Consider the following 25,319-nt stretch of genomic DNA (forward strand, 5'->3'; position numbering starts at 1 on the left):
TTGCGGAGGGAGCGGTCTTTGCGGAAGGCAGACATGGGGGGAGATGGGAAGATGTGGCGAGTGGTGGGGTCACGTTGGAGGTGGCGGAAATGGCGGAGGATTATGTGTTGTATTTGCCGGCTGGTGGGGTGAAAGGTGAGGACCAGAGGGACTCTGCCCTTGTTGCGAGTGCGGGGATGGGGAGAGAGAGCAGTGTTACGGGGTATGGATGAGACCCTGGTGTGAGCTTCATCTATGGTGGCGGAGGGGAATCCCCGTTCCCTGAAGAACGAGGACATTTCCGATGCCCTGGTATGGAATGTCTCATCCTGGGAACAGATGCGGCGTATGCGGAGGAATTGGGAGTAGGGGATGGAGTCTTTACAGGGGGCAGGGTGGGAAGACGTGTAGTCCAGATAGCCATGTGAGTCAGTCGGTTTGTAATGTATGTCGGTCAGGAGTCTGTCCCCTGCGATGGAGATGGTGAGGTCAAGGAATGGTAGGGAAGTGTCGGAAATGGTCCAGGTGTATTGCAGTGCCGGATGGAAGTTGGTGGTGAAGTGGATTAAGTCAGTCAGTTGTGTGTAGGTGCAGGAGGTGGCCCCAAAGCAGTCGTCAATGTAACGGAGGTAGAGGTCGGGGATGGGGCCCTGGTACGTCTCGAACAAGGATTGTTCAACGTACCCGACAAAGAGGCGGCTGTAGCTGGGGCCCATGCGTGTGCCCATAGCTACGCCTTGTGTTTGGAGGAAATGGGAGGAGTCAAATGTAAGTTGTTGAGGTGAGGACCAACTCCGCTAAGCGGAGGAGAGTGTCAGTGGCTGGGTCTAGGTTGCTCCTCTGGTCGAGGAAGAACCGGAGGGCTCTGAGGCCATCCTGGTGGGGGATGGAGGTGTATGAGTGACCGGACATCCATGGTGAAGATGAGGGGGTGAGGGCCCAGAGAGTGGAATCCTCCAACCTCATCTACTGCATCCGCTGCTCTAGATGTCAGCTGATTTACATCGGGGAGACTAAGCGTAGGTTGGGCGATCGTTTCGCCGAACACCTCCGCTCAGTCCCGCAATAACCAACCTGACCTCCCGGTGGCTCAGCACTTCAACTCCCCCTCCCATTCCCAATCCGACCTCTCTGTCATGGGTCTCCTCCATTGCCAGAGTGAGCAACAGCGGAAATTGAAGAACAGCACCTCATATTCCGTCTGGGGACCTTGCGTCCGGATGGCATTAACATTGAATTCTCCCAATTTTGCTAGTCCCTTGCTGTCTCCTCCCCTTCCTCAACCCTCTAGCTGTCTCCTTCCCAACCTCCCATCCGCCCGTCCCTCGGGCTCCTCCTCCTCCCCTTTTCCTTCCTTCTCCCCCCCCACCCCCATCAGTCTGAAGAAGGGTTTCGGCCCGAAACGTCGCCTATTTCCTTCGCTCCATAGATGCTGCTGCACCCGCTGAGTTTCTCCAGCAATTGTGTGTACCTTCGATCTTCCAGCATCTGCAGTTCCTATCTTGAACCGTTAAGTCAACTTTATTTGTCACATACACATACAAGATGTACAGTGAAATGAAGTGGCAATGTTTTCGGGATTGTGCAAACCAACAGAACAGAACAGAACCAGTATTTACATTAAAAAAGATATAGAAAATAGAAAAAAGAAATAGAAAATAGAAAATAGGTGCAGGAGTAGGCCTTTTGGTTCTTCAAGCCAGCACCGCCATTCAATGTGATCATGGCTGATTATCTACAATCAGTACCCCGCTCCTGCCTTCTCCCCATATCCCCTGAACGCTATTTTTTAGAGCCCTATCTAGCTCTCTCTTGAAAGCTTCCAGAGAACCTGCCTCCACTACCCTCTGAGGCAGTGAATTCCACAGATTCACCACTCTCTGTGAGAAAAAGTGTTTCCTCGTCTCCGTTCTAAATGGCTTACTCCTTATTCTTAAACTGTGGCCCCTGGTTCTGGACTCCCCCCAACATCTGGAACATTTTTCCTGCCTCTAGTGTGTCCAAACTCTTAACAATCTTATACGTTTCAATGAGATTTCCTCTCATCCTTCTAAACTCCAGAGTGTATAAGCCCAGCTGCTCCATTCTCTCAGCATATGACAGTTCCTCCATCACGGGAATTAACCTTGTAAGCCTACGCTGCACCCCCTCAATAGCAAGAATGTCCTTCCTCAAATAAGGGGACCAAAACTGCACACAATACTCCAGGTGTGGCCTCACTAGGGCTCTGTACAACTGCAGAAGGACCTCTTTGCTCCTATACTCGACTCCTCTTGTTATAAAGGCCAACATGCCATTCGCTTTCTTCACTGGCTGCTGTACCTGCATGCTTACTTTCATAGACTGATGTACAAGGATCCCCAGATCCCGTTGTACTTCCCCTTTTCCCAACTTGATGCCAGTTAGATAGAAGACACAACGGTATTTACCAAAGATCCTATAGCGGAGCAAGATAGTCCACTTGACGAAAACGCCGTCGTAGGGTTATGGATAATCTTCAGCACGATTTCCGTAACTGGCTTCCGTCTCCGTACCAAAGATCCCATAGCGGAGCAAAGATACTAATGCGGAGACGGAAGCCGGTTACGGAAAATCCTCGTAAAAATCTTCTCCTCAAGAGCATTTTCTTTCTGACTCTCTGCCTTACAATTAAAAGCAAAAAGATGCCTATGTTCCTTCCACAGCATGTGGGGAGTCCGGCCCAGATCAGCACGGCTGGGACGCCAGGGTAAAGTTGCGGGGTGGTTTGCAATGTATTTTTATGTAATGTTGTCTCTTGTCTGGGCCTTGAGTCCGAAATAAAGTTAATCATTATATATAAAAATCTGGAGAAATATATATGTGTGTGTTATATGATTACCTACATCTATATCACATCATATATGTGTGTATGTGTGTTCTTTCCTACACAATCTAATCAGTTGTATGATCGTGAATAAATCATCCTTAAGTTATACATCATTTGTTAATCTTGCTCAAAACAAATTTTATTTTGTTTAATACTTCATTTAGATAACCCCACCATTACAGACAGATCTCATTCCACTCTCTGGATTTTGGGATGACCAGACCCATTTTGTTGTTGAAAAACAATTCCATAGACACAAAAAAACATTAAGGAACATTCCAAGAGTAGAACAACTGGAATTTTCATATTGCTATTCTTTTACCAAATACCCCAGTTGTGAACAGCGTGATTAGATGAATTACAGAGTGCAATTTAATACAAAAATCAACTCAAACACAGCACATGAGCCATTTAAACAGAAATTAAAAATAAACATTAAAAAAGAAAATGACCAGAATTATAATTTATTAATATATTAATCATTAACAAAAAATTAACAGAATTATGAATTAACAGAATTATGAATTATGAATCTAACCCTATATCACACACACAAACTGTTCCCCGCAACGCTGAATACACTGCGAGAGGAGGGATAACCAAAGTCGGGTCAAGTTTACTGAAATGGCCGAAGAAATGCCGACGTTCCGCTTCATTGCGTACTACACGTCAGCCCATTGGATTTAGTAGGAGTGGACTTGCACCGCTATAGGATCTTTGGTATTTATGTCCTGGTGAGATCAGAGTTTACAGTCCTGATGGCCTGTGGGAAGAAACTCTGTCTCATCCTCTCTGTTTTTGCAGCCTGAGAGTAGGTATGTTACAAAACTTACCTTCAGCTGCGCTGCAGTTCTGCCACTGGCTGTGTGCGCGACTTTGGCGCCTTTGAGGAGGGGAGGGGGGTGGGATTAAAATGCCGTTTTCTCCTGCCTGTCCGAGATATATTTTCTTGGGCTACTACCTAATGCTGAATAATCGTTCCGACTGCCGTTCTCGGAATTAAAAAAAAAGCAAGCCGCGGGACAATTTCAGCGCTGGAGTAAAATAAAAAACTACTTCTATCGCCGTCAACGCAGGCAACGGAACGGATCTCACGTACGGGACAAAACACAAGGTAAGTCGTTTATTTTGCATATAAACTTGCTCCTTAGGATCAGTGAAAATGGTGATTTATGTAAATATACGAACTGCCGATATCTTATCTTAATCTTATCTTAATCTATCTATCTATCTATCTATCTATCTATCTATCTATCTATCTATCTATCTATCTATCTATCTATCTATCTATCTATCTATCTATTTTTAAAACTCCGTGTGTGTGTGTGTGGGGTGTATGTCATATTTTTTGGCCTTGATTCGTTACTCTGCCAAAACCAGATGCAAAAAATCCGAGATTTTACCACTTCGCTAGCGATTTTACTTTCACATTCGCTCATCCACTCCTCATTAAATTTAGTCATTTTTCTGTACACATTTTTAATAAATTCCTCCCCCCCCCCCCCCCCTCCCGGCACTCCTGCACTTCCTCCCCCTCCCCCCCTCCCCGGCTCTGTCACGCTGGTGGAAGCCAAAGATCGGCTCTTCCCCGCTGCCTTTTCGCCGTTTGTCTCTGGTGGCCCGCACGCTTGCACTGTCCGAAAATCCCGCGCGTCAACGGCCTGTCAGCCCGCAGGTGCATTGAGGGCGTACGCAGCGTCTCGGCGTTGTATGCAGCGTCTCGACGTCGTACGCACCGTCTTGACGGCGTAAGCCTGGCCCGCAGGCTCTCTCGGCATCACGCCCGCCCGCCCACTCCACCTCCCCGTACTCGGGGTCTGAAGCGCCGAGGATGTGAGGCCATGGAGCTGAGGCTCACTCTGAAGCCGACGGCTGCTGGGCGGCCCTAGCCCTCTCCTCCCTCCCTTCTTAATATAATATTATTGGGGGGGGTTAGTGTGTGTATGTGTGTGTGTGTGTGTGTGTGTGTGTGTGTGTGTGTGTGTGTGTGTGTGTGTGTGTGTGTGTGTGTGTGTGTGTGTGTGTATGTGTGTGTGTGGGTGTGCGCGCGATGTGTGTGTGCGTGTGTGTGTGAGAGAGGTTGGTTAGTGTGTGTGTGACACCTCAGGCCGCCCCCTCCCCTCGCAACCGCGCGTTGTGGGAACAGACCCAACGGGTCTGCACCTTGGTCTAGTATATATTTAAAACTCTCATGTTGTTTGTCCGGATCCTATTCCGCGAATATTCGGGTTTAGGCATTTGTGAATCTCCTCCTCCAAAATTTGCAAAAACTAAACAATTTTTACATATTCCCGGAGGGTTTTTCCTCCTCCTCTTATGTGTTTGTAAATTAGAACATTCGGTTCAACCTTTCCTGCTTTTTTGGTAAAAAACAAAAAAATTCAAAATGTTAAAAAAATCAAACAGCTTCTCGCCCATGGGAATGTTGATGAACGTTCCATCATGTGATGTCACAATATGCCCAATGCTCACAGATGTCCAATCGCAATGGATCTCATTTACAATATCCCTTGCTCCAGTCCCCAGCCTGATGTTGCAGCACGTATCCATGTGTGAACCCCTCTCACCCCTCTCCTCACCTCTCTCTCTCTCCCCCAATTCCCTATTCTCCTCACTCCTCTCTCCTCACCGCCTCTCTCCTCACCCTTCCTCATCACACCTCTCTCCTCACCCCTCTCTCCTCACCCCTCTCCCCAAGATCATAGAGGAGCAAGATAGACCAATCCTCGAAAAAAACGCGTAGTATGACGTGTGTGACTGTCGGCGCCATTTTATTGAGCGTTTTACTGGACTTCCCCCACACTGTCATGGCGTCCTCATCTAAATCATCATCTCACTGCTCCGCAATAAATTGTTCTAATCGGTAAATCTAAACGACCAACCTGTCATTCTTTAGGTTCCCCGATAAAAAAGTAAGGTAAGAAAATATTATTATTATTTTCTGTCGATATTCTGCCGTGAAAATGTTATTTCTGTTCTCCCATCAACGGCCATTGGGAAATTAGGTTGTCGGTACATTACAAAGTTAGTATACTTATTTTTAATAGATCTTTACTTACCACTATAATAAAGATAATTTTAACACTTCTGTACGTTTTGGTTTTGTTCTTGTAAGGGATTGGTCTCCAAAATATGGCCCGCGGGGCACATTGGGGCCCAGTGACCACGAGATTTTTCGAGCTCAGACTCGAGTCCGAGAACGCGGAGCGGCTGTTACCCCGTTATAGCCCTCGAATTGTCTTGATCTTATCTTTGGTCGGAATGGGACGGCTGAACGTTATAACATGCTACCCTCCCTCTCCCCCCTTCTCCCTCTCCCCCTTCTCCCTCTCTCCCCTTGTCCCTCCCCCCTTCTCCCTGTCCCCCTTCTCCCTCTCCCCCTTCTCCCTGTCCCCCCTTCTCCCTCTCCCCCCTTCTCCCTCTCCCCCTTCTCCCCTTCACCCTCTCCCCCTTCTCCCCTTCTCCCTCTCCCCTTCTCCCTCTCCTCCCTTCTCCCCTTCCCTTCTCTCGATCCATCTCTCCCCTCTCTTCTCTCGATCCCTCTCTCCCCTCTCTTCTCTCGATCCCTCTCTCCCCTCTCTTCTCTCGATCCCTCTCTCCCCTCTCTTCTCTCGATGGTCTTTGTAAGAAGATTTTAACAAACTCTTCTACATTTAAGGTAAATTGACATATTAGAGGCAAAAAGCATCGTCAATATACAGTCTCTCCACACAACTGAAAACAATTGCACTTAAGTGATATGTCATCCATTGTGCAGGCATGTAGTTATGATCATTTTTTTTCTTATTAGTTAATCCTAAATGATATCTCCTGTAATTTCAGATGTCAACGGTGGGTCCAGAATACTCGTCGACAGATTTCCTACACCGAACTACGGGGTACTTGTCAGCCAACTGTTTGTCTTTGTTCTTTACACTTTGAACTTGACCAGTTTTCCAACAAGCAGACCAAGAACAGGCTAAATTGGAATGCAGTTCCAACGCTCTTCGACATTCCTAACCCCCGAAATGTCTGTCTTCCCAACGCAGGTTACTCAAGAGGGACGAATGAGAACCTCCCATCCTCACCAACGCTTTAAAACAGCAAAGAGGCAAGTAATTTTCTCCTTTTAAAATAAATTGTATCCAAACTGATATGATTGCTAATGGTCAATATGTAATGGCATGTATGGTACTTTAATTTTCATTTGTGAAATGTTCACAAAACTATAATCACACATAAGACTACACAGTGTGGCTGGTGGAATGCTACTAGTATTTAATTCAAGTAGAACATCCATTTAAAACTTCCTCAAGCATAATTATTACAACATTTAAATTGATTTATTTATAAAAAATCTACAAAAATATCAAGATCATGATTTTCTTCTGGTAGATTGAAATTGGTGCATCACATATATTTTTAATTATAACTAGACCAAGTGCAGACCCGTTGTGTCTGTTCCCCCAACGTGCGGTTGTGGGGGGGGGGCGGCATGCTCCTTTTACCCCATAACCACCCTATCTACTGAAGCATAGCCCCCAACTTGTAGTCACATCAAGAGAGGGGCGGGGGGCGGTCGGGGGTAGAGAGTGAGGGCAGAGAGAGAAGGGCAGAGACAGAGAGAGAGACAGAGACACAGAGAGAGGGCAAGAGGGATAGGGGGTGGAGAGGAGGATAAGAAGGAGGGTGGTTGAGGAGGAAAGGTGGGGGAGATGGGGAGGAGAGAGAGAGGGGGTGCTGAGAGGGTGTGAGGTGGGGAGGGGGAGGGTGGAGGTAGGGTGTGGAGGGGAGGGGGTTTAGGGGAGGGAGGGTGGGAGAGGGGGGAGAGGCGAGGGGGTTGGAGATGGAAAGGTGGATAGAGGAAAGAGGGGGGGGAGAACCTCGGCCCACATGCGTCGGAGCGGGTCTCTGAGCGAGACGAGCCGTAGGTGGCGGCGTTCTCTCGGAAATCGCAGCACAAATGGCAAAAACCAGTCACGAACAGACTTTCAGTAGTAGATGATAATTTTATTCACATGTATATGATTATCTTTTTAATTAGTAATGCTTGCCATTTCATTCCCCCTTTTTCTTTTTTCTGTATTGGCAGTGCCACACAACATACAGACCGAACATTCTTACTGGCTCAGCTGCAGACAAAGTTCCGCGGGGAAGAACCCATCAGTGTCTCTACAACTTCTGAAACACCTGATCTTCAAATTACACAAAATGTAAATGACAGCAGAGCTCTGAAGAAGGAAAGACAGCGTACTTTCCGCCTCAAAAAAAAGTACAACTGATCAAATTATCAATGGGAAAGAATACTACAGAAAGTAAGACAATCAGTGACTTGATCAGAGGGGCTGGTGAATTTTTACAAGACCCACCACTGTCTTTCTTTGCGTCGCAGTTGCGTAATGCGTCTGGACGTAGAAGTGCAAGAGGAAGACGATGGAGTTATTCAGACAAGGTAGTTGCCTTGTCCCTCTACCACCAGAGTCCCCGAGCATATCAGTTTCTGCCAGTGCATTTTCACACTTCCATCAATCTCATCACTACGTAGGTGGTTGTGCAATATTGAAGTGCGGCCTGGGTTTCCCCCTAAGATCTTTGAACTTTTGAAAGACAGGGTTGCGGGATGTCAGAGAGAGATACATTATGTGTAGTCTCCTTTGACGAAATGAGTTTACGTGCAAGCCTCTCTTACATATTACTGAGGATTCAGTTGAGGGCTTTGAGGACTTTGGATCTCTAGGGAAGACGTCAAGGCCTGCCAACCATGCTCTTGTTTTCATGGTTAGAGGCTTGATGGGGAAAATGGAAGCAACCTGTAGGTTACTTTCTTTCACGGGACTGCACAAAGGCTGACAAACTGAAAACATTACTCAATTAATGTTAACAGAAGGTTAAGGCTATTGGACTACAGCCTAAGGCCGTTGTTTGTGACCAAGGCCAAGCAATGTTCGACTATACTCCAACTTGGGTGTGACGGAAGACCATCCTTTCTTCGTCCACGGGGGAACCAATATCTATTGCATGCATGACCCACCCCACTTGTTGAAAAAACACTCGATCAAACTTGGAGAAATATGTTTTTGAGGTCAAGGGAGAGGATTGCATAAAAAGACATATCAAATGGGCACATATTTACGCATTTTATGAGCATGATTCACAGTTGCCCATTAGAAAAGCCATAATTAACCAGAGGCCATTTTGTTTTAAACAGCTTCTCTAAAATGAGAGTCAACAAGGCTGCGCAGGTGCTTAGCCATTCAGTAGCAGCAAGTGTCTACACCTATGCAACTCTTGGAAAGTTACCTGGGGAGGCTGTTTATACGGCAGAGTTTATTGACATGGTTGATGGACTTTTTGACTCCTTTAACAGCAGGTTTTACACGGACGCCAAAAGTTAAGGAGGCCTATGTCTGAAACACCTGCACATAAGTCATTCTTTGAATCATGCTTGACTGTACTCAAAAGCCTGACAGTGCTTGGAGCTAAAAAATGTGTTGTTGTCAAGGGGTGGCGGCTTGCAATTTCTTGCATTTCACAACTGTGGCAGCACATCAAGGAAAGCACAGACGCCCGTTTTATGTTCACATCCAGGATCAATCAGGATGTAGTGGAGAATTTGTTCTCCACTAATTCGGCGAAAGGGCGGATTCAGAGAAAATCCATCTGCAAAGGAATTTCGATGTGCTTTTCGGATGGTTATGGTGGCTGAACTGATCAAGCCATCTGTGAGTGCAAACTGTTCCCCCGACTCAGACACATTTATCCTGACATTGCAAACACTTACAAAAAACAGATTAAAAAAACCATCTCCATCTGTCTCTCATACAAATACAACTAAACAGCACAATGCAGTCTGCAGCATTTCAATGGATCTCCCTGAAGAAAATACACTAGCTTACATCGCAGGTCACATCTGTCACAGGATCATTACTTCACACGAACTGTCGTCAAAATGCATCACGTGCAGAGAAGTTCTCTTACGAACTGATACCACTTTAGTTGATCCTGCACTCGTATTCATACACCATAAAGCCTATGACACATCAACGTCTGACTTTGGCTCATTGATGGTGCCTTCGGAATACTTTATTGGGTTCTGTGAAGTGTGCGAGCAAGTGTTCCGCACAGAATTTGATGATGTTAACATGACCAGGGATAACATTTCCCATCTAATAAACACAGCAATACATAACACACAGCAATACAAAGACATGAACTTGTGCTGCAATAGAGTCAAGGTTAGAATTGGTAGCTATCTTTGTGAGTATCCACATGCACTATGGACTCAAATTCAAGAATAGAAAAATGTATGACTTGACTGTTAAAAGGAGATGTAAAAAACTTCAAAAAGTGGGACATACGTAAAGTGCATAATTTTCGAAAATTATGTATTTGAAGTCATACTATTCAAGTTCAAGTTAGTTTATTGTCATGAGTCCCTGATGGTACAATGAAATTCTTGCTTTGCTTCAGCACAAGAGAACATAGTAGGCATTGAATACAAAACAGATCAGTGTGTCCATATACCATTATATAAATATATACACACATGAATAAATAAACTGATAAAGTGCAAATAACAGACAATGGGCTATTAATGTTCACCGTTGATCTGTTGTGGCGGTAAGCGAACTGCAGTGGGTCTAGGATTTTGATGCCCTTTTGAAGCAGGTGGGAACCTCAGACCTCGGAAGTGAGAGTTTGCAAATGTCCGTAAAAACTCCGGCCAGTTGGTCCGCACAGGTTGTTTATCTACGTAGTTGAAAATTTTGATTGTTACCCATACAAAATCGTGCCAATGACGATTTATTTAACTATATTACTAAGACTAATATCTTGACCGCTCTTGTCTTTCTGTTTCTTGATTTCCGAGTGAACGCCGCCACTTACAGCTGTCATTTTTGGCCAGCTCACTCAGACTCCCAGGGGGAGGGACTATAAAACCGGGAAGTGTTGTGCCTCACGCAGTCTCTGCAAGACAGAGGAAGCGAGAGGGTCACGGCTCTCTGAGCGGCGAATAACACTGAACGCACGTCTACTCCACGGCGAGCCCCCTTGATGTGGTTGCAAAGTGTTTGCCAAATTGTCTTGGCTTTTAAAGACTCTTCTGAAAATGTGTTGGCTGCTTGCAAAGTGTTGGACTAATTGGCTTGGCTCTTAAAATCGTCGCAACAGTGTGCGGATGGATAAAGCGGCAATGTGGTGCTGAGTGCATCATTTCCGGTTCGTGGCAAGATGGCGCTGACTGCAGAAGGCACCGAGTGAAGACACCGCTGAATAATTCAAGAGAGCTGACTACTCTGTCAATGGTGAGTGTGATTGTTGGACGTTATTTAAAGCACGTATTTGCTTCAACAGCAGCAGCCTCTAAAGGAGGCTTAAACATTTGAGTGAGCCTGTGTGTGTGTGTGTATAGATGTTGTGTGTGAGTCTGTGTGTTTGTATATATGTGTGCTTATATAAAAGTGTGCTTCATTGAATGATGACCTGAGATAATTATCAGATTTTATTGGTTAAAGTCTGACCGCTGAATCTCTCTATATTTAAATTGTCTCTTTTTTTTTTCAACAACAAAGAGACATAAATATGCAGTGAGCAGCAACAAGAGGCACAGCAAGAAAGAATTATTCTCATCTTTGACATTTAAAATGGTGTTATATTTTAAGCGATTCACATGTTAAACTGTAATAAATCATTTTTCAACTTTTCATGCCTGCGTGTTCTTCATCACAATGGGAACCTAATGGGCAGGAATGGATACTCTGTGGGAGTATCTTGCTTCTGCCCAAAGATAGGATCTTCGCTTCGGCCTCTGCAGGGAATTCCATAAATCCACAAATTTCTCTGGGTGAAAAAGTTTCTTCTCACCTTAGTCTTAAATTACATGCCCTTATTCTAAGACTGTGGCCCCTGGTTCTGGACTCAGCCAACATTGGGAACATTTTTCCTGCATCTAGCTTGTCCAGTCCTTTAATAATTTAATATGTTTCTATAAGATTCCCCCTCTTCCTTCTAAACTCCAGTGAATACAAGCCTAGTCTTTTCAATCTTTACTCATATACAGTCCCACCAACCCAGGAATCAATCTCGTGAACCTACGCTGCAGAAGAACCTCTTCACTCTATACTGAAATCCTCTTGTTATGAAGGTCAACATTCCATAGCTTTCTTTACTGCCTGCTGTACCTCTAAGCCAACTTCAGTGGCCGGTGTACAGGACGCCCAGGTCTCGCTGCACATCCCCCTTACCTAACCTAACTCTATTGAGATAATAAACTGCTCCCTTGTTTTTGCCTTCAAAGTGGATAACCTCACATTTATCTATAGTATACTGCACATGCCATGCATCTGCCCACTCACTCAAGCTGTCCAGGTCACCCTGCAACCTCCTAACATCCTCTTCACAGTTCACACTGCCACCCAGCTTTGTGTCATTCGCAAACTTGCGAGTGTTGCTCCTAATTCACTCTTCCAAATCATTTATATATATGGTAAACAGTTGTGGCCCCAATACCAAACCTTACGGCACTCCACTCGACACTGCCTGCCATTCTGAAAAGGACCCGTTCACATCCTTGCTTCCTGTCTACCAACCAATTTTCTATCCATGTGAACACCCTGCCTGCAATACCATGTGCTCAAGATGGACCACTCCTGCGAAAAACAATCGACAATCGGCAATGTAGGCAACACGACTTATCTTTCTTCAGGTTCCCCATTAAGGAGGAAAGGTAAGAAAACATTTATTACCTCTGTGGCACATTGAAAACTTTATTTGGCCTGTTTCATCTCTCACTGTAGTTAGATCATTGAGCTCAGATAGTTGAGTCCTCATGGCAACATCCTTGTAAAAATCTTCTCAAAGCATTTTCTTTGTACATCTCTGTTATTTAATGCATATTGACTGCAGATTTTTTCTGTAATTTCAGATGTCGACAGTGGACATGATCTACACCGAACTGCGGAGTATTTGTCAAATAACTGCCCTCTTATGTACATTGTGTGGAATTGTGATTTGTTAACTGCACAAAACTAATGCAAATGGCGAATTATTATTTTGTATCTATGTTGGACATTTTGCTCTTTGGTGAAGCAGGGGTGGGGCTATCATTGTGTTACATACGTTAAATTGTACATCACTTTCACTGGTTAGCTGAAATGCAGAACACTGCAATCCTGTATAACTCGCGCACAGAATAATGTGAATTGTGTAAATCTTATCCCAACGGGTCCCATTTAGTCTAGTGATTGTGTATAAGTCGCAAATTTTTTCCTTTGTTTGAAATGTGTAGAATTTGAGATCACTTTTATTGATTATCTGATATTTTATTGATTATCTGATACTGCAGCCCTGTATATGTCGTGCACAAAATGATGTAAATAAAAATCGTTTTCCTTGTTTAAGAAGTTCAATTGAGAATTATTTGAAAATGTGGGGGTTTGTACAAAATACTGTTGACCCACAAATGTGTTGATATGAGACATTCACATTTAAAAAATCCATGTATCACAAAAAGCAAGAAGGTGCCCATGTTATTTGACCAACTTACCAGATGAATTTAAATACACATAATACACAATACAATTTATTTGTCACTTGAACCTCATAGAGGTTGTTGGAGCCCCCGGCGGGCGCTAGCAAAGTGCCGCAGCCGTTTAGCCACGCCGGGCGATGATGTAAGGCCCCGCTCCAGGTCATCCTCGACCCCGCTACTCGTGCGGGAGAGGTCGCCGTTGTGAAAGACACGAAAAAGCGGTCTCCCAGCAGGGACCCGCAGGCTCTGATATTACTGTCTGCCAGGCCTGCGGTTGGAGTCTCCGAATCTCCGGGGTCGGGGTCACTGCAGCGCATGGGTACATATGTAGGTATGTATGCATTAGTTTTGCTCCTAATTTCCTTTTCCAAATCATTAATATATATGGTAAACAGTTGCAGCCCCAACACCAAGCCTTGCGGCAAAAAAAAAATCCAGAAAGATTAGTCAAACATGATTTCCCTTTCATAAGATCCATGTTGACTTGGACAGATCCTTTACTGCTATCCAAATGCCCCATTATTGCATCTTTAAATAATTGACTCCAGCATCTTTCACACCACCAAAGTCGGGCCTAACTGGTCTGTAATTTCCCGTTTTCCTCTCACGCTCCTTTCTTGAAAAGTGGGATAGCATTAGCTATCCTCCAATCCACAGGAGCTGATCGTAAATCTATTGATGTGTATATATGCATGTATGTGTATATATGCATGTATATGTGTGTATATATATATATGTTATATATGTATGCATATAAATGTATCAATATGTATGTGCATTTGTATGTGTGCATGTGTATGTATGTGTGTATATATGTGTGTATAAATATGGTTTATTTATTATATTTAATATTAATAAATATTATATTTATTATCAAAATATAATTATATATATAATTGACTTTATGGTTTATGTACATCATCTTACTAGACAAAATTAATTATTAGTGATGATTTAAATCAAAGTTGCTTCTGATACATGAGAATAAACTTTATTATCTCTAACTTGCCTCTCACACACAGACACACATTCATATAAATATATTAAATATATATACGTTAAATTTAATTTTGTGCAGTGTGTGTTAAAGCAATACAAGGGAAACTGCACAATACAATGCAAAGGAAACTACGCAAAGGAGGGGGCTGTTCCCGCTACAAGATACTCGAGGATCTTTGCTTTGGATCAAAGATTATAGAGGAGCTCTATAATCTTTGCTTTGGATCACATCGGGTGGCATACCGGAAGTCGCGTGTCGCTCAAAGAAATGGCGGCCGTGACGTTCCGTCACGTACTACACGTCAGTCCATTGGATTTCGGAGGAGTGGTCTATCTTGCTCCTCTATGATCTTTGCCTCTCCCCATCTCCTCTCTCCCTCCTCCACTCCCTCCCCCCTCCTCCTCCCTCCAATCTCTCCCCCCATCCCTCTCTCCACTTCCACCCCCCCCACCCATCCCTCCCCCCCTCCCCCTCCTTCCCCCTATCCCTCTCTCCCCTTCCCCTCCCCTCTCTCCATCCCTCCCCCACAACTCTCACATCCCCTCGCCCACCTCTCCCACCCCTACCCTTCTCTCCCCTTCCCCCCTCCCTGTGCTCCTCCCCTCCCCATCCCCCGCTCTCTTCCTTCCCCCCTCTCCTCCCCTCCCCAATCTCTCCCCGCCTCCACCCTTCCTCTTCCCCTTCTCTTCCCCTTCTCCCCCCCCTCTCCTCACACCTCTCTCCTCACCCCTCTCTCCTCACCCCTCTCTCCCCTTCTCCATCTCCCCCTCTCCTCAGCCCTCTCCCCATCTCCTCCCCCTCCTCCCTCCCCCTCCCTCCCCCTCCTCCTTCCTCCCTCTCCCCTCCTCCACCCTCCCCCCTCTCTCCTCCCCGCTATCCTCCCCCCTCCCCCACCCCCTCTCGCGCCCTTCCCCTCTCCCTTCCCCTCCCCCACTCTTCCCTCTCTCCATCTCCCCCTCTTCCTCCTACCTCCCTCCCTCCCTCCCCCCTCTCCGTCCTCCCCACCCATCTGCCCTCCTCCTTCCTTCTTCTCCCCTCCTCCAATGCCCCTCTACCCCTCTACTCCCCACCAACCCCCTCGCCCCCCTCCAATCCCCCCCTCTCCCCTCCTCCAACCCCCTCTCCCCTCCTCCAACCGCCTCTCCCTTCCCCTCTACCCCCCTCCCCCTCCTCTCTCTCCTCTCATGTCCCACCCCCTCCTCTCTCCCCTCCTCACCTCCTCTCTCCCCACCTCCTCTCACCCCCCCACCTCTCTCCCCTCTACTCTCTTGTCCCCTCCTCCCCTCCCCCCTCTCTCTCCCCCTCTCTCTCTCCTCCTCCTCTCTCTCTCGCCCCTCTCTCCCCTTTCCCCCTCCTCTCCCTCGCCCCCTCTTCCCCTCTCCCCCTCTCCCCCTCTCCCCTCCCATCTCCCCCTCCCCCACCCCCGTATGTATGGCAGGTGGTTAGTGTGCGTGTGAAGCCGCAACCCCTCCCCCCCCCCCCCCCCCCCGCAATCGCACGTTGAGGGAACGGGACCCAGCGTTCTCCCCTCCCTCTCCTGCCCACCCCGTCACCCTCTACCCCCCTCTCACCCTCTGCCCCCTCCCCCCCTGTGTTGTAGGGGGTGGTTAGTGTGGCATGTGAAGCCGCAGCATCACCCCAACCGCGCATTGGGGGGAACAGACCCAGCGGGTCTGCACTTGGTCTAGTGGGGTTTAAATTCACCACAACCGCAACGTTCCAATCGATTGCGTTCCACATAAACCCACTCGCAAGATGGTTAAAATGGCCATTAATTTACGGGAATTAAACACTAAATTCCTTCCATTTGGCCTATAAATTCATGACAATGAGAATTAAAAATCATGTTATATTGTGAATTCTTGTGTGAATGTTATTTGGACACAGGCTATTTAAAAATGTTAACCTTTTCTTAAGAAATGGATATATGTTTAGATCTAGTAATTGAATTTTGTAATTAGCTACAATTAGAAACATAGAAACATAAAAACATAGAAAATAGGTGCAGGAGTAGGCCATTCGGCCCTTTGAGCCTGCACTAATATGATCATGGCTGATCATCTAACTCAGTATCCTGTACCTGCTTTTTCTCCATACCCCCTGATACCTTTAGCCACAAGGGCCACATCTAACTCCCTCTTAAATATAGCCAATGAACTGGCCTCAACTAGTGGCAGAGAATTCCAGAGATTCACCACTCTCTGTGTAAAAAATGTTTTCCTCATCTCAGTCCGAAAAGATTTCCCCTTTATCCTTAAACTGTGACCCCTTGTTCTGGACTTCCCCAACATTGGGAACAATCTTCCTGCATCTAGCCTGTCCAACCCCTTAAGAACTTTGTAAGTTTTTGTAAGATCCCCCCTCAATCTTCTAAATTATAGCGAGTGCAAGCTGAGTCTTAAGGGGTTGGAAAATTCTTAATGTTGGGGAAGTCCAGGACAAGGGGTCACAGTTTAAGGATAAAGGGGAAATCCTTTAGGACCGAGATGAGAAAACCATTTTTCACACAGAGAGTGGTAAATCTCTGGAACTCTCTGCCACAAAAGATAGTTGAGGCCAGTTCATTGGCTATATTTAAGTTAGATGTGGCCCTTGTGGCTAAAGGGATCAGGGGGTATGGAGAGAAGGCAGGTACAGGATACTGAGTTGGATGATCAGCCATGATCATATTGAATGGCCGAAGGGCCGAATGGCCTACTCCTGCACCTATTTTCTATGTTTCTATGTTTCTATGAGACTATCCAGTCTTTCTTCATATGAAAGTCCTGACGTCCCAGGAATCAGTCTGGTGAACCTTCTCTGTACTCCCTCTATGGCAAGAATGTCCTTCCTCAGATTAGGGTAACTAATTAGGTATCTAACTAATTATATGCTTTAATTGAAGATATGAAAGTGAATTTGGTGTCAAATTAAACTTATTTTTATGCTTTATCTGATGGGATAAATTGCAGACTTGATTTTTTAAATCTCAAAATTTTGTAACATAGCTTTAATTTCAGGTCATCCAAGTAAGATTGTTTCATATTTGTTTCAGAATGCTTCAATCTACAATAACTGAAAATTTCTTTCAGTTCTCTTAATTTTTAAGAAAGTTATGGGCTTTTGACTGTCCTTGATCACAGCTTTTGAATTAAGTCAATGGAAAAGTAATAGGGACCAAGATGCTAATTTCAGAGTATGAAAATGGCCATAACCTTTTTAATATTGAAGATATGAAAGTGAATTAGGTGTCAAATTAAACTTCTTTTTATGCTTTATCTGATGGGATAAATTGCAGACTTGATTTTTAAAATCTCAAAATTTTATAACATTGCTACTGAGAGCGGAGGCGCTTGCCTGACCGTATAATTCCATTGCTGGGGTGTTGGGGGTCCTTCATGATCTTCCTGGCTCTAGATCTGCACCTCCTGCACCGCTATAGGATCTTTGGTATTTATGTCCTGGTGAGATCAGAGTTTACAGTCCTGATGGCCTGTGGGAAGAAACTCTGTCTCATCCTCTCTGTTTTCGCAGCCTGAGAGTAGGTATGTTACAAAACTTACCTTCAGCTGCGCTGCAGTTCTGCCACTGGCCGTGTGCGCGACTTTGGCGCCTTTGAGGAGGGGAGGGGGGTGGGATTAAAATGCCGTTTTCTCCTGCCTGTCCGAGATATATTTTCTTGGGCTACTACCTAATGCTGAATAATCGTTCCGACTGCCGTTCTCGGAATTTAAAAAAAAGCAAGCCGCGGGACAATTTCAGCGCTGGAGTAAAATAAAAAACTACTTCTATCGCCGTCAACGCAGGCAACGGAACGGATCTCACGTACGGGACAAAACACAAGGTAAGTCGTTTATTTTGCATATAAACTTGCTTCTTAGGATCAGTGAAAATGTGATTATGTAAATATACGAACTGCCGATATCTTATCTTAATCTATCTATCTATCTATCTATCTATCTATCTATCTATCTATCTATCTATCTATCTATCTATCTATCTATCTATCTATCTATCTATCTATCTATCTATCTATCTATCTCTATCTATCTATCTATTTTTAAAACTCCGTGTGTGTGTGTGTGGGTGTATGTCATATTTTTGGCCTTTGATTCGTTACTCTGCCAAAACCAGATGCAAAAAAGCCGAGATTTTTACCACTTCGCTAGCGATTTTACTTTCACATTCGCTCATCCACTCCTCATTAAATTTAGGTCATTTTTCTGTACACATTTTAATAAATTCCTCCCCCCCCCACTCCCCGGCACTCCTGCACTTCCCCCCTCCCCCCCTCCCGGCTCTGTCACGCTGGTGGAAGCCAAAGATCGGCTCTTCCCCGCTGCTTTTCGCCGTTGTCTCTGGTGGCCCGCACGCTTGCACTGTCCGAAAATCCCCGCGCGTCAACGGCCTGTCAGCCCGCAGGTGCATTGAGGGCGTACGCAGCGTCTCGGCGTCGTATGCAGCGTCTCGACGTCGTACGCACCGTCTTGACGGCGTAAGCCTGGCCCGCAGGCTCACTCGGCATCACGCCCGCCTGCCCACTCCACCTCCCCGTACTCGGGGTCTGAAGCGCCGAGGATGTGAGGCCATGGAGCTGAGGCTCACTCTGAAGCCGATGGCTGCTGGGCGGCCCTAGCCCTCTCCTCCCTCCCTTCTTAATATAATATTATTGGGGGTGGTTAGTGTGTGTGTGTGTGTGTGTGTGTGTGTGTGTGTGTGTGTGTGTGTGTGTGTATTGTGTGTGTGTGTGTGTGTGTGGGTTTGTGTGTGTGTGTTGTGTGTGTGTGTTTGTGTGTTTTATGTGTGTGTGTGCGTGTGCGTGTGTGTGTGTGTGTGTGTGTGGGTGTGTGTGTGTGTGAGAGAGGTTGGTTAGTGTGTGTGTGACACCTCAGAGGCCGCCCCCTCCCCTCGCAACCGCGCGTTGTGGGAACAGACCCAACGGGTCTGCACTTGTCTTAGTATATATTAAAACTCTCATGTTGTTTGTCCGGATCCTATTCCGCGAATATTCGGTTTAGGGCATTTGTGATCTCCTCCTCCAAAATTTGCAAAATCGAAAGTTTTTACATATTCCCGGAGGGTTTTTCCTCCTCCTCTTAATGTTTGTAATATTAGAACATTCGGTTCAACCTTTCACTGCTTTTTCGGTAAAAAACATAAAAAATTTCAAAATGATAAAAAAAATCAAACAGCTTTTCACCTATAGTATGTTGATGAACGTTCCATCATGTGATGTCACAATGCCCAATGCTCACAGATGTCCAATCGCAATGGATCCCATTTACATATGCCTTTGCTCCAGTCCCAGCCTGATGTTGCAGCACGTTCCATTGTGTGAACCCCTCTCACCCCTCTCCTCACTCCTCTCTCTCTCCCCCAATTCCCTATTCTCCTCACTCCTCTCACCTCACCGCTCTCTCCTCACCCCTTCCTCATCACACCTCTCTCCTCACCCCTCTCTCCTCACCCCTCTCCCCAAAGATCATAGAGGAGCAAGATAAGACCACTCCTCGAAAAACGCGTAGTATGACGTGTGTGACTGTCGGCGCCATTTTATTGAGCGTTTTACTGGACTTCCCCCACACTGTCATGGCGTCCTCATCTAAATCATCATCTCACTGCTCCGCAATAAATTGTTCTAATCGTAAATCTAAACGACCAGACCTGTCATTCTTTAGGTTCCCCGATAAAAAGAAAGGTAAGAAATATTATTATTATTTTCTGTCGCTATTCTGTCGTGAAAATGTTATTGTCTGTTCTCCCATCAACGGCCATTGGGAAATTAGGTTTGTCGGTACATTACAAAGTTAGTATACTTATTTTTAATTAGATCTTTACTTACCACTATAAGACAATTTTAACACTTCTGTAACGTTTTGGTTTTGTTCTTGTAAGGGATTGGTCTCCAAAATATGGCCCGCGGGGCACATTGGGCCCAGTGACCACGAGATTTTTCGAGCTCAGACTCGAGTCCGAGAACGCGGCGGCTGTTACCCGTTATAGCCCTCGAATTGTCCTTAGATCTTATCTTTGGTCGGAATGGGACGGCTGAACGTTATAACATGCTACCCTCCCTCTCCCCCTTCTCCCTCTCCCCCTTTTCCCTCTCCCCCCTTTTCCCTCTCCCCCCTTCTCCCTCTCCCCCCTTCTCCCCTCTCCCCCCTTCTCCCCCTTCTCCCCCCCCCTACTCCCTCTCCCCCTTCTCCCTCTCCCCCCTTCTCCCTCTCCCCCCTCTCCCTCACCCCCTCCTCCCTGTCCCCGTTCCCCCGCTCCCCCTTCACCCCTTCTCCCTCTCCCCCCTTCTCCCCTTCCCTTCTCTCTATCCATCTCTCCCCTCTCTTCTCTCGATCCCTCTCTCCCCTCTCTTCTCTTGATCCCTCTCTCCCCTCTCTTCTCTCGATGGTCTTTGTAAGAAGATTTTAAACAAACTCTTCTACATTTAAGGTAAATTGACATATTAGAGGCAAAAAGCATCGTCAATATACAGGTCTCTCCACACAACTGAAAACAATTGCACTTAAGTGATATGTCATCCATTGTGCAGGCATGTAGTTATGATCATTTTTTTTCTTATTAGTTAATCCTAAATGATATCTCCTGTAATTTCAGATGTCAACGGTGGGTCCAGAATACTCGTCGACAAGATTTCCTACACCGAACTACGGGGTACTTGTCAGCCAACTGTTGTCTTTGTTCTTTACACTTTGAACTTGACCAGTTTTCCAACAAGCAGACCAAGAACAGGCTAAATTGGAATGCAGTTCCAACGCTCTTCGACATTCCTAACCCGCCGAAATGTCTGTCTTCCCAACGCAGGTTACTCAAGAGGACGAATGAGAACCTCCCATCCTCACCAACGCCTTTAAAACAGCAAAGAGGCAAGTAATTTTCTCCTTTTTAAAATAAATTGTATCCAAACTGATATGATTGCTAATGGTCAATATGTAATGGCATGTATGGTACTTTAATTTTCATTTGTGAAATGTTCACAAAACTATAATCACACATAAGACTACACAGTGTGGCTGGTGGAATGCGTACTAGTATTTAATTCAAGTAAGAACATCCATTTAAAACTTCCTCAAGCATAATTATTACAACATTTAAATTGATTTAATTTATAAAAAATCTACAAAAATATCAAGATCAGGATTTTCTTCTGGTAGATTGAAATTGGTGCATCACATATATTTTTAATTATAACTAGACCAAGTGCAGGACCCGTTTGTGTCTGTTCCCCCAACGTAGCGGGTTGTGGGGGGGCGGCATGCTCCTTTTACCCCATAACCACCCTATCTACTGAAGCATAGCCCCCACTTGTAGTCACATCAAGAGAGGGGCGGGGGGCGGTCGGGGGGTAGAGAGTGAGGGCAGAGAGAGAAGGGCAGAGACAGTGAGAGAGACAGAGACACAGAGAGAGGGGCAAGAGGGATAGGGGGGTGGAGAGGAGGATAAGAAGGAGGGTGGGTGAGGGAGGAAAGGTGGGGGAGATGGGGAGGAGAGAGAGAGGGGGTGCTGAGAGGGGGGTGAGGTGGGGAGGGGGGAGGGTGGAGGGTAGGGGGTGTGGAGGGGAGGGGGTTTAGGGGAGGGAGGGTGGGAGAGGGGGGAGAGGCGAGGGGGGTGGAGAGGAAAGGGGGGGAGAACCTCGGCACACATGCGTCGGAGGGGGTCTCTGAGCGAGACGGCCGTAGGTGGCGGCGTTCTCTCGGAAATCGCAGCACAAATGGCAAAAACCAGTCAAGAACAGACTTTCAGTAGTAGATGATGATTTATTCACATGTATATGATTAATCTTTTTAATTAGTATGCTTGCCATTTCATTCCCCCTTTTTCTTTTTTCTTGTATTGGCAGTGCCACACAACATACAGACAGAACATTCTTACTGCTCAGCTCAGCTGAAGAACCCATCAGTGTCTCTACAACTTCTGAAACACCTGATCTTCAAATCACACAAAATGTAAATGACAGCAGAGCTCTGAAGAAGGAAAGACAGCGTACTTTCCGCCTCAAAAAAAAAGTACAACTGATCAAATTATCAATGGGAAAGAATACTACAGAAAGTAAGACAATCAGTGACTTGATCAGAGGGGCTGGTGAATTTTTACAAGAACCAGCACTGTCTTTCTTTGCGTCGCAGTTGCGTAATGCGTCTGGACGTAGAAGTGCAAGAGGAAGACGATGGAGTTATTCAGACAAGGTAGTTGCCTTGTCCCTCTACCACCAGAGTCCCCGAGCATATCAGTTCTGCCAGTACATTTTCACACTTCCATCAATCTCATCACTACGTAGGTGGTTGTGCAATATTGAAGTGCGGCCTGGGTTTCCCCCTAAGATCTTTGAACTTTTGAAAGACAGGGTTGCGGGGATGTCAGAGAGAGATACATTATGTGTAGTCTCCTTTGACGAAATGAGTTTACGTGCAAGCCTCTCTTACAATATTACTGAGGATTCAGTTGAGGGCTTTGAGGACTTTGGATCTCTAGGGAAGACGTCAAGGCCTGCCAACCATGCTCTTGTTTTCATGGTTAGAGGCTTGATGGGGAAATGGAAGCAACCTGTAGGTTACTTTCTTTCACGGGACTGCACAAAGGCTGACAAACTGAAAACATTACTCAATGAATGTTACAGAAGGTTAGGCTATTGGACTACAGCCTAAGGCCGTTGTTTGTGACCAAGCCCCAAGCAATGTTCGAACTATACTCCAACTTGGGTGTGACGGAAGACCATCCTTTCTTCGTCCACGGGGGAACCAATATCTATTGCATGCATGACCCACCCCACTTGTTGAAAAACACTCGATCAAACTTGGAGAAATATGTTTTTGAGGTCAAGGGAGAGGATGGCATAAAAAGACATATCAAATGGGCACATATTTACGCATTTTATGAGCATGATTCACAGTTGCCCATTAGAAAAGCCCATAAATTAACCAGAGGCCATTTTGTTTTAAACAGCTTCTCTAAAATGAGAGTCAACAAGGCTGCGCAGGTGCTTAGCCATTCAGTAGCAGCAGGTGTCTACACCTATGCAACTCTTGGAAAGTTACCTGGGGAGGCTGTTATACGGCAGAGTTTATTGACATGGTTGATGGACTTTTTGACTCCTTTAACAGCAGGTTTTACACGGACGCCTAAAGTTAAGGAGGCCTATGTCTGAAAACGTCTGCACATAAGTCATTCTTTGAATCATGCTTGACTGTACTCAAAAGCCTGACAGTGCTTGGAGCTAAAAATGTGTTGTTTGTCCAGGGGTGGCGGCTTGCAATTTCTTGCATTTCACAACTGTGGCAGCACATCAAGGAAAGCACAGACGCCCGTTTATGTTCACATCCAGGATCAATCAGGATGTAGTGGAGAATTTGTTCTCCACTATTCGGCGAAAGGGCGGATTCAGAGAAAATCCATCTGCAAAGGAATTTCGATGTGCTTTTCGGATGGTTATGGTGGCTGAACTGATCAAGCCATCTGTGAGTGCAAACTGTTCCCCGACTCAGACACATTTATCCTGACATTGCAAACACTTACAAAAAACAGATTAAAAAAACCATCTCCATCTGTCTCTCATACAAATAAAACTAAACAGCACAATGCAGTCTGCAGCATTTCAATGGATCTCCCTGAAGAAAATACACTAGCTTACAACGCAGGTCACATCTGTCACAGGATCATTACTTCACACGAACTGTCGTCAAAATGCATCACGTGCAGAGAAGTTCTCTTACGAACTGATACCACTTTAGTTGATCCTGCACTCGTATTCATACACCATAAAGCCTATGACACATCAACGTCTGACTTTGGCTCATTGATGGTGCCTTCGGAATACTTTATTGGGTTCTGTGAAGTGTGCGAGCAAGTGTTCCGCACAGAATTTGATGATGTTAACATGACCAGGGATAACATTTCCCATCTAATAAACACAGCAATACATAACACACAGCAATACAAAGACATGAACTTGTGCTGCAATAGAGTCAAGGTTAGAATTGTAGCTATCTTTGTGAGTATCCACATGCACTATGGACTCAAATTCAAGAATAGAAAAATGTATGACTTGACTGTTAAAAGGAGATGTAAAAAACTTCAAAAAGTGGGACATACGTAAAGTGCATAATTTTCGAAAATTATGTATTTGAAGTCATACTATTCAAGTTCAAGTTAGTTTATTGTCATGAGTCCCTGATGGTACAATGAAATTCTTGCTTTGCTTCAGCACAAGAGAACATAGTAGGCATTGAATACAAACAGATCAGTGTGTCCATATACCATTATATAAATATATACACACATGAATAAATAAACTGATAAAGTGCAAATAACAGACAATGGGCTATTAATGTTCACCGTCGATCTGTTGTGGCGGTAAGCGAACTGCAGTGGGTCTAGGTTTTTGATGCCCTTTTGAAGCAGGTGGGAACCTCAGACCTCGGAAGTGAGAGATTGCAAATGTCCGTAAAAAACTCCGGCCAGTTGGTCCGCACAGGTTGTTTATCTACGTAGTTGAACATTTGATTGTTACCCATACAAAATCGTGCCAATGACGAGTTATTTAACTATATTACTAAGACTAATATCTTGACCGCTCTTGTCTTTCTGTTTCTTGATTTCCGAGTGAACGCCGCCACTTACAGCTGTCATTTTGGCCAGCTCACTCAGACTCCCAGGGGGAGGACTATAAAACCGGGAAGTGTTGTGCCTCACGCAGTCTCTGCAAGACAGAGGAAGCGAGAGGGTCACGGCTCTCTGAGCGGCGAATAACACTGAACGCACGTCTACTCCACGGCGAGCCCCCTTGATGTGGTTGCAAATTGTTTGCCAAATTGTCTTGGCTTTTAAAGATTCTTCAGAAAATGTGTTTGATGCTTGCAAAGTGTTTGCCAAATTGTCTTGGCTTTTAAAGACTCTTCTGAAAATGTGTTGGCTGCTTGCAAAGTGTTGGACTAATTGGCTTGGCTCTTAAAATCGTCGCAACAGTATGCGGATGGATAAAGCGGCAATGTGGT

The 25,319-nt window shown here is 45.5% G+C and overlaps 1 protein-coding gene and 1 long non-coding RNA gene across 2 annotated transcripts in view; one reads left to right on the top strand and one right to left on the bottom strand.

The window, feature by feature from the left end:
- Positions 1 to 25,319, bottom strand: part of LOC116991784 (glycoprotein-N-acetylgalactosamine 3-beta-galactosyltransferase 1-like) — a 72,832-nt gene that overhangs the window by 29,795 nt on the left and 17,718 nt on the right. The window lies entirely within an intron of this gene.
- Positions 10,828 to 11,511, top strand: LOC116991798. The gene is made up of 2 exons (XR_004416902.1): positions 10,828 to 11,112; positions 11,380 to 11,511. It is a non-coding gene; the product is annotated as an uncharacterized LOC116991798 (long non-coding RNA).

Source organism: Amblyraja radiata, chromosome 2 (assembly GCF_010909765.2).
Source record: "Amblyraja radiata isolate CabotCenter1 chromosome 2, sAmbRad1.1.pri, whole genome shotgun sequence".
NCBI classification, from domain to species: Eukaryota; Metazoa; Chordata; class Chondrichthyes; order Rajiformes; family Rajidae; genus Amblyraja; species Amblyraja radiata.